The 8,208-nt window shown below is 51.1% G+C and overlaps 1 long non-coding RNA gene across 2 annotated transcripts; it reads right to left on the reverse strand.

The window, feature by feature from the left end:
- Positions 1–1,760: 1,760 nt before the first annotated feature.
- On the reverse strand, positions 1,761–4,495 carry LOC121136067. Of its 2 annotated transcripts, none has more exons than XR_005873178.1 (3): positions 4,449–4,495; positions 2,432–2,604; positions 1,761–2,017 (listed from the first exon to the last, which is right to left on the reverse strand). It is a non-coding gene; the product is annotated as an uncharacterized LOC121136067 (long non-coding RNA). The 2 variants fall into 2 exon arrangements; XR_005873177.1 differs by having other exon boundaries at positions 1,761–2,289.
- Positions 4,496–8,208: the final 3,713 nt, after the last annotated feature.

Consider the following 8,208-nt stretch of genomic DNA (forward strand, 5'->3'; position numbering starts at 1 on the left):
ACAGACCCCAGAATGTGCAGGTTCCCACGTCACACACACATCGTGTGGGATGGTCATCATTCCCAGTACATGGCACTTTTCAACGGCAACTCATCAAAGTTACGGTAGTCCTTAAGTCCTTGGCTCAAGGGCTCCCACCTTGGAGTGCTGTCCTGACACCCGTTCTCAGGGGGCTCCGCCGCAGGGTGCTGTGTCCCTGGCCACAGACGTGCTGCCCCTCCTTTCATAGGGTAAGAGTAGTGCCCAGGGCTTTACATATATATGTCTTTCCTGCAGCATGGGCGTCACCGCGGGCCCCGTTGTCCTGGTTTCCCTTTTATCACTGTGATAAAACACCCTGACAAAAAACACATTTAAAAGAGAAAGGCTTGCGGGCGGTGGTGGTGCAGGGCTTTAATTCCAGCACTTGGGAGGCAGAGGCAGGTGTTCACAAGGTGTTAACAGTTTTCAGAGCCGAATCTGTGTAATGGGTCCTCAAGCGAATACTTTCACCATGAATTAACCCTACTACAGCTCTAACCCCAATTTTATTTTATTTTACTTTTATTTTATTTTTGGTTTTTCGAGACAGGGTTTCTCTGTATTGTCTTGGAAGCTGTCCTGGAACTCGCTTTGTAGACCAGGCTGGCCTCGAACTCATAGAGATCCACCTGCATCTGCCTCCCGAGTGCTGGGATTAAAGGCGTGTGCCACCAACGCCCGGCTCTAACCTCAATTTTAAATGGTTGTGTACAACCTAATATAGATATAACCTGTCTATTTTCTTACTGATGACTATTTAAAAATATTTGTTTTTTAAATCTTGTGTGTATATGTGTTCATGTTTGTGCGTTGTGTGTGTGTGTGCAGTGCCCATGGAGTAAAGAAGAGGGTGTTGGATCCCTGGAAACAGAGTTACAGGTGGTGGTGAACCACCATGTGGGTTCTGGGAATCGAACCCGGGACCTCTGGAAGAGCAGCCAGTGCTCTTCTCTACTAGGCCATCTGTCCAGCTCCACTGATGACGTTGTTGTTGTTTGAGACAGGGTCTCATTGTGTAGCGATGGCTGGCCTAGTCCTCACTCGTAGACCGGACTGGCCTCCAACTCATAGAGATCCGCCTGCTTCCGATTCCTGAGTGCTGGAACAAAGTGTGCACCACCATGCCCAGCTCTGTTTTTAAAAGGCAAGGGGAAAGTCCCAAGTGTGGTGGTACAAGTCTATAATCCTCCGCACTTGGGCATGGGAAGCAGGAAAATCAGAAGTTCAAGGTTCCTCTCAGCTATCCAGGGAGTTCTTGAATAGCCTGGACTACTTGAGACCTCAGGCATTGTGGCAGATTGCCTTTTAGTCCCAGCACTCTGAGGACAGAGGCAGGCGGGTCTGTGAGCTTGAGGCCAGCATTGTCACCATAGTGAATTCTAGGTCTTTTTTTTTTTTTTTTTTGGTTTTACGAGACAGGGTTTCTCTGTATTGTTTTGGAGGCTGTTGGTCCAGCCCGGCCTCAAACTCACAGAGATCTGCCTGATGAATTCTAGGTCTTAAAACAAAATAACCAGCCAGGCGGTGGTGACGCACTCCTTTAATCCCAGCACTCGGGAGGCAGAGGCAGGCGGATCTCTGTGAGTTCGAGGCTGGGCTGGTCCGACAGCCTCCAAAACAATACAGAGAAACCCTGTCTCGTAAAACCAAAATAAGAAAAACAAAACAAAAAAACAAAAACAAAAACAAAAAAAAAACAAAGAAAGAAAGAGGCAGAAGCAATATTTGGTTTTGGATCTCAAGAATTTCTAAGTCTGCATTTTAGCTTCTAGGGGTCCAACCTTGTGTGCTTTGTGCAAAACCAGCTTGGGAGGGCTATGGAGGACCATGAGATCCAGGGAGCAGTGCGAATTGTAGGGGGTTCCCATGTCAGTGTCTCATCGCTGTGATCTCTTTCTGTAACAATGAGTCCTTTGGCACAGGGATGGACACTCTTAGTGTCCCATTGTTAGGGTTTGACATCCAGCAGGAATCCAAAAGCCAGACCAGATAGTCCCTAAGGGAGAGAAGACCCATGTCTCTGCTCATGGCCCGCATACATCAGCCGTGTCAGTGACACAGCAAAAGGGGACAGTCAGGTGACCTTCCCCTCCTCGGTGCTGCAGCACTGAACTCCCGCAGGGCCTGGGGGAGAGGCCTGATTGCAGAGTGGGGGCCCTGCAGATCCCGAGGGAAGCAGGAAGGTGATGGATAAGGAAGCCTCCAGGTGGTGGGGTGGAGCAGCTCCTCTCTGCACAGATTGAGTCCGGGATGAAGATGAATGGAACCCTTTTAGTTAGGAAATGTGTCAGCAATCAAGCCGGCTACCTGTGCCCAGGGTCCCTCCCACCAGCCCCGAGCAGGAAAACGTTAGGATTTGAAATTGCAGCCCCTGCCACATAGTTAGCACGGAAACTGGGCAAAGACAGACCTGCAGCCTTGATGGTAGGATAATGATACAGGGTGCTTGGCGAGAACAAGGCCACAGATGACAGCTTGCTCAAAAGCGAGGTGGCCCAAATGGGTGAAGATCCCCGGCCCAGTCTGGACCCTTCAGAGAAGCGGCCTGAATGAGCACTTTTCCTCAGTGGCGACAGTGGGGTCCTAGCGGGTGGACGAGGGGGTAGATGGGGTACTGCTTTGTGTGTTGGCTGAGGAGAATAAACAGAGCCCAGATCCCACTCTGGGAGTCACAACTGAGGACGACGCTGTGTCTTCATCTTTCCACCCCACCCCCCCGCCACGTTTTCTCAATTCGTCCACCGTGGAGACACAGCTGATCGTCCTGGTCACACGTACGGTGGACCAGGACGGAAAGGCTGCCGGCCGCACCGGCTAACACTGCCGGCAAGATTGCAGGGGGTGTGCTTAACTCGCTTCAGGTGCTCCAGAAGCCTCGCACAATGGAGAAGCTAATTACAAATCATGCCTATTTATTCATTAAACAGGGCCTGGGGGAAATTCAAAGAGCAGCGCCGGCTTCACTTCATTCAATTTACAGTCTGTGATTAAACAGCACAGCTGCAGGCCTCGGCTGTCTGCTCCCTTCCTGCCTTTTCTCGGGACCAGGCGGCCCCTTTCTCTAGGGGGTCATGTCTGTCCCCAAACAGTCTTGTCACCCTTCTTCGGCACTTCAGCTACCTGTGGGCTCCTGGGTGACAGTGGGTAAGTCCTGTCAGCAGCCAACACCTCAGTCTCCTCATCTGTGATGTGGGCACGTTAGGCCCTGAGAGGCCAAAGGGAAGGAGGCCTGTCCTGTGGCTGTCCTGTGTCCTGTGTCCTGTGTCCTGTCCTGTGTCTGTCCTGTGTCTGTCCTGTGTCCTGTGTTCTGTGTCCTGTCCTGTGTCTGTCCTGTGTCCTGTGGCTGTCCTGTGGCTGTCCTGTGTCCTGTGTCCTGTCCTGTGTCCTGTGGCTGTCCTGTGTCCTGTGTCCTGTGTCCTGTGTCCTGTGTCCTGTCCTGTGGCTGTCCTGTGTCCTGTGTCCTGTGTCCTGTGTCCTGTGTCCTGTCCTGTGGCTGTTCTGTGTCCTGTGTCCTGTGGCTGTTGTGTGGCTGTCCTGTGGCCTGTCCTGTGGCTGTCCTGTGTCCTGTGGCTGTTGTGTGGCTGTCCTGTGGCCATCCCGTTTCCTGTGTGGTGACTCCTTTGGTACCCTCTGACATTTTGCACAATGGCTGTCACAGAGGCAGAGGGCCTAGGGTCTGTCTCCTTGCTTCCCAGACTCAGCACCAAACCTCCAGGCCTTGCTCACTGACAGGGTGACCAACACCCCCCCCCGTTTGCCCAAGACTGAGGATTTCTCTAGAGGTGATATTGTTCAGGACCAGTCCCAGGAAGTCGGAACAGTGGGCCTCTGTAGTCTTGGTGTCCCGGGACACTCTCCTTACCTAGTGCCTCCTAAAAGAAGCCACAAAGAGGGACCCATACAGGCTATGGAAAAAAAAAAAAAAAAAAAAAAACAGAGTGTGGCACTTCCGTTACGGTGTACGGATAGGTCTCACGGGCCTTTTCCATTTCTCTTGGACTGAGCCCTCAGTGCCAGCACGGGAAGTGTGAGATCAGGGGCCACAGCAGGGCACAGGGCCTTTGTCTTCTGTGACTCCAAGGGCTGGCAGCCTTTGGATTCTGTGGCTCTCTTTTTCTTATATGTTATTATCATTACATTTGTGTGTGGGGTGCATGTGTGGTGTTCAGAGGGTAACTTGAGTCCGCTCTCTCCTTCCTCCATCCCAGAGATGGAACTTAGGTCTTCAGCCTTGGCAGCAAGCTCCCTTACCCACAGAGGCATCTTTCCAGCCCGTTGCTATTGGTGTTGTGATCATCATACCACCGCCACAAAGTCTCACGTAGCCCAGGCTAGCCTAAAAATTGCTATGAAGTAGAGGATGGCCTTGAATGATCCTCCTGCCTCTGCCTTCCAAGTGCTGGGATTTCAGACACATGCCACCTCACCTGTGGTAAGTGGTTCTCGCAATGGGTTCCGTCTCCACGCTAGGCTGGCACCCCATCTGCTGAGCTATGTCCCTATATTCTAATTCCATTCCGTTGCTATGACGGACTCTGGACAAAGCAACTCAGGGCAGGGAAGCGTTTGTTTTAGCTTCCAGGTCACTACCCCTCATGGAGAGAAGCCAGTGTAGGGACTCAAGCAGGAACCATGGGGGGACACTGCTTACCAAACCTCTTTACGCAGCTCAGGACCACCTGCCAAGGGATGGTGCCAGCCGCAGTGGGCTGGCCCCCTAGTCAGTTAGAAATTAAGACAGTCCCCCACAGACAAGCTGGCAGGCCAGTGTGATCTGAGCGGTTGAGACTCTTTCTCAGGTGACCGTAGGTGATGTCAAATTCACAGTTAAAGCTACCTAGGACGCTAGAGAACTCAAATCCTCCCTTCCCCTTTTCTTTTGCGAGGAAGGGTCTTCCTCTGTAGCCAAGGTTGGGCCTTGAATTCACTATGTTGCCCAGGCTGGCTCTGAATTTGCTACATAGCCAAGGCTAGCTTTGAATTCCTGACCCTCCTGCCTCCATCTCACAGGAGCTGGGATTGCAGGTGCTCACCCCCTCAGGGTCCGCTCACCCTGATGGGATATTGCTGCTGATCCTACCCCTCAGCGGGTGTCTCTCCAGGAGAGCTTGAATCTCCACTGTTCTTCCTCCTCCGCCTCATCGCTGGTGTTTCACAAGTGACCTTGACCCTGGATCTGCTTTCCCTCCCTACCCCCAACTAGGGGACTCCCCGCCCCTTGAAGACCTCTCCCCAAAACACCCGATTTCTCTCTGGGGGGCCTAATGGGTTTCTAGACATGTTGCCTTCCCCCCCATGGCTTCTAAAACATACAAATCACTCTGTGCTTCTGTTTCATTACTAGGAATGCACATTTGAAAACAACAGAGGGTGAGGTCTAAAAGCAACATGCAATTTTTATTACATATATCTCCAGATCTGCCATTAGGGCTGTCCCCGCGGTGTTATTGACCTTGGCTCCTTCTCATTTACATCCTGCATTTTTCATCCTTTGGAATATGGTGTTTGGGGACTTCTCCATCATTAAGTAGGTTTACAGCAATTTCCCTGTGTGTTTTCTCCAAGGGATTCTGTTATGAGATGCACATTAAGTCTCCATTAATACCTCATTATCCCACTGATAAGATTACCATGATAATGAGGCAGAAATTCTAACTGTTTCACTCTTATTGCGCCTTCCATTTAATTCTTCCTCTCTACCTGGAAGTTGTTCATAAGCGGGGGCCAGGCTGGACCTGTCCCTCCCACTGGAGGGGCAGAGACTGGATCCCAGGTCACTGGTGATTGGACCCAGAAGGGATGCTACTGGAAGTGAGCTCCCCGGGCCAGGCATTCGGATTGAGATCTTCCTTGTGTGAAGCCCAGGGACACACTGGTTCACACATGTGCCCGCCACACATGCGCAAAGGGAGCCCAGCCTTTTGATTTTCCGTTGTTTTCCCACTGGCCCGGTTGCCCTTCTAGAACGTTCCTGGTTCGGGAGCAATCCCTGAACCTGCCTTCCAGGCTGGTGAATCTTTTGGACAGGGTTAGAGGCTCTACGGTCAAGAGTGGAGAGGGGAAAAGAGGAAATAGGCAAAGAGGCCTCTTCCGTGGGGCCTATACCATGACCCTGTGCATATCTGGATCCCAGACGTGTTTGTCTGCCACGTGGGGGGGGGTCCCTCTATCTGTTGGAGGTTCCACTGAAGTGACTCTGTGACCAAGGGCACTACCCCATCAGTCTCAGGGTGCACGAGCTTTGAAGGAACCTGTGACCAGCACATTCCTACAGTGGGGTAGGTCAGCCTATGGGAGACCCAGCCCCCAGCCCCCATCGCGCCTCTCCTGCTTAACTTGAGAGCATTTCCTAAACCAGAAAAGGTTTGGAAGCATCCAGAAAGCTGCTTGACGGCTGTCACAGCCGGTCTGTGTGGCTTAGAGAAACAGTGGGTAAAGGTAGAGAGACTCCTGTCCTCTGGTGTCAGAGCACTGGAAGGCTAGAGCAGGGCAGGGTGGCATCACTCTGAGCAGGGGGACAACGGTAAGAGACACGCAGTGGAGGTTCCAGACACCTCTCAAGCAATGTGGTCCTTCTCCAGTGACCTGGGGCGGTGACTCCAGCTTTCCCAGTCACCTCTGTGGGCTGGGACAGAGTTTCAGATGACTTAAAGCAACGGTAATGTCCTTTCACAGCTGTGGAGGCCAAGCCACACAAGTGGACGTGCCGACAGTGTCACCCCCATCTCCACTGGGTGGAGTTCTCCTTGTCTTAGATGTAGGTGGAGTTTGTCACTCTGTGACCCTTGGCATCACTCCTGTCTCTGCCCCCGCAGCACAAGGGCCGTCTTCCCTGTCTGCTCCCTACTCTAAGAGCCCTAATCAGATTGGCTTCATCCTAATTTGATGTCTTCTGCCAATGAAGCCTCACAAGAGGCCCTTGTCACATCTTTGGGATGAAAGGCAAACGTTAACTTTTAAAATCTTCCAAAATACATTCACGTAATTAAAGCACAGGACAAGACTAGGCTTGGTGCACAGGGCTTTAGTCTCAGCCCTCAGGAGGTGAGGCAGAGGCATCTGTGAGTTTGAGGCTGGCCCAGGCTATATTGTGAGTTCTAGGCCAGCTAGGGATACATAGCGAGACCATGCCTCAAAACAAAACAAACAAAAAATATCCCACAACAACCAAAACCCCCAAACCACACAAAAAAGCCTCCCAAACAAATACCATCACACACAAAGACAGTATTCGAAGAAGAATGTTATACCTGGCCAAGCTCTTCAGTAGGTGTCTCAAGGGCTGGCACCTGGGCCTAGCTGGAGTGACTGTGTGGATGGGAAACTACTCTTTCGACAGGACGCCTACACCCCTAGTCCACTTCCAATGGTAGCTCGGGTTGGCCTCAAGTTCATGGCAATCTTTCTGCCTCAGCTCCCTAGTGATAGGATTACAGGTATGAGCCACCATGCCTAGCTGGTATTTTTAAAATTTTCTTTCTTTAGCCGGGCAGTGGTAGCACACACCTTTAATCTCAGCACCTAGGAGGCAGGCCCAGGTGGATCTCTGTGAATTCAAGGTCAGCCTGGTCTATAGATCTAGTTCAAGACCAGCTGGGACCACATAGAGAGACCCTGTCACAAAAATTAATTAACGAAATAAAAAACTATTATTTCTTTTGTTTTGTTTTTGAGACACGGTGTCCAGTAGCCTAGACTACCCCAAACTCCATATGCACTTCAGGGTGACCTTGATCTCGCATAGTCTTTATTTATCTCATGTGTATACATGCTTTGCCTGCATGTATATGTGTCCAGCACATGTGTGCCCAGAGAAGTTGGTGAGGCTGCCATGTGGGTGCTGGGAACTGAACCGGGTTCTCTGTGAGGATAGCCAGTGCTCTAACCACTGAGACGTCTTTGTCATTTAACACTAGCTCCTTTTGGTTCATCGTCCCTGCTTCTTTATGTTGACACAAAAACACAGCCCCCAGTTCCAGAGGATCCAATAAGCACATGTCTGGTGCACATACCTGCATGCAGGGAATAAAAGATAGTTTATTCGGGAGCTAAGTGTGGGTGACCATGGCCCGGGAGCAGAGATTTGGGTTCCCCCAATATCACATTCCAACAGAGTTTTATAGTGACAGAAAGGAAAAGCTGGAATGAAGACATTTTTCCGGTACGTTGTCAGAAACATCAAGTGAG

This window comes from Mesocricetus auratus, unplaced genomic scaffold (assembly GCF_017639785.1).
Source record: "Mesocricetus auratus isolate SY011 unplaced genomic scaffold, BCM_Maur_2.0 Super-Scaffold_100047, whole genome shotgun sequence".
Taxonomy (NCBI): domain Eukaryota; kingdom Metazoa; phylum Chordata; class Mammalia; order Rodentia; family Cricetidae; genus Mesocricetus; species Mesocricetus auratus.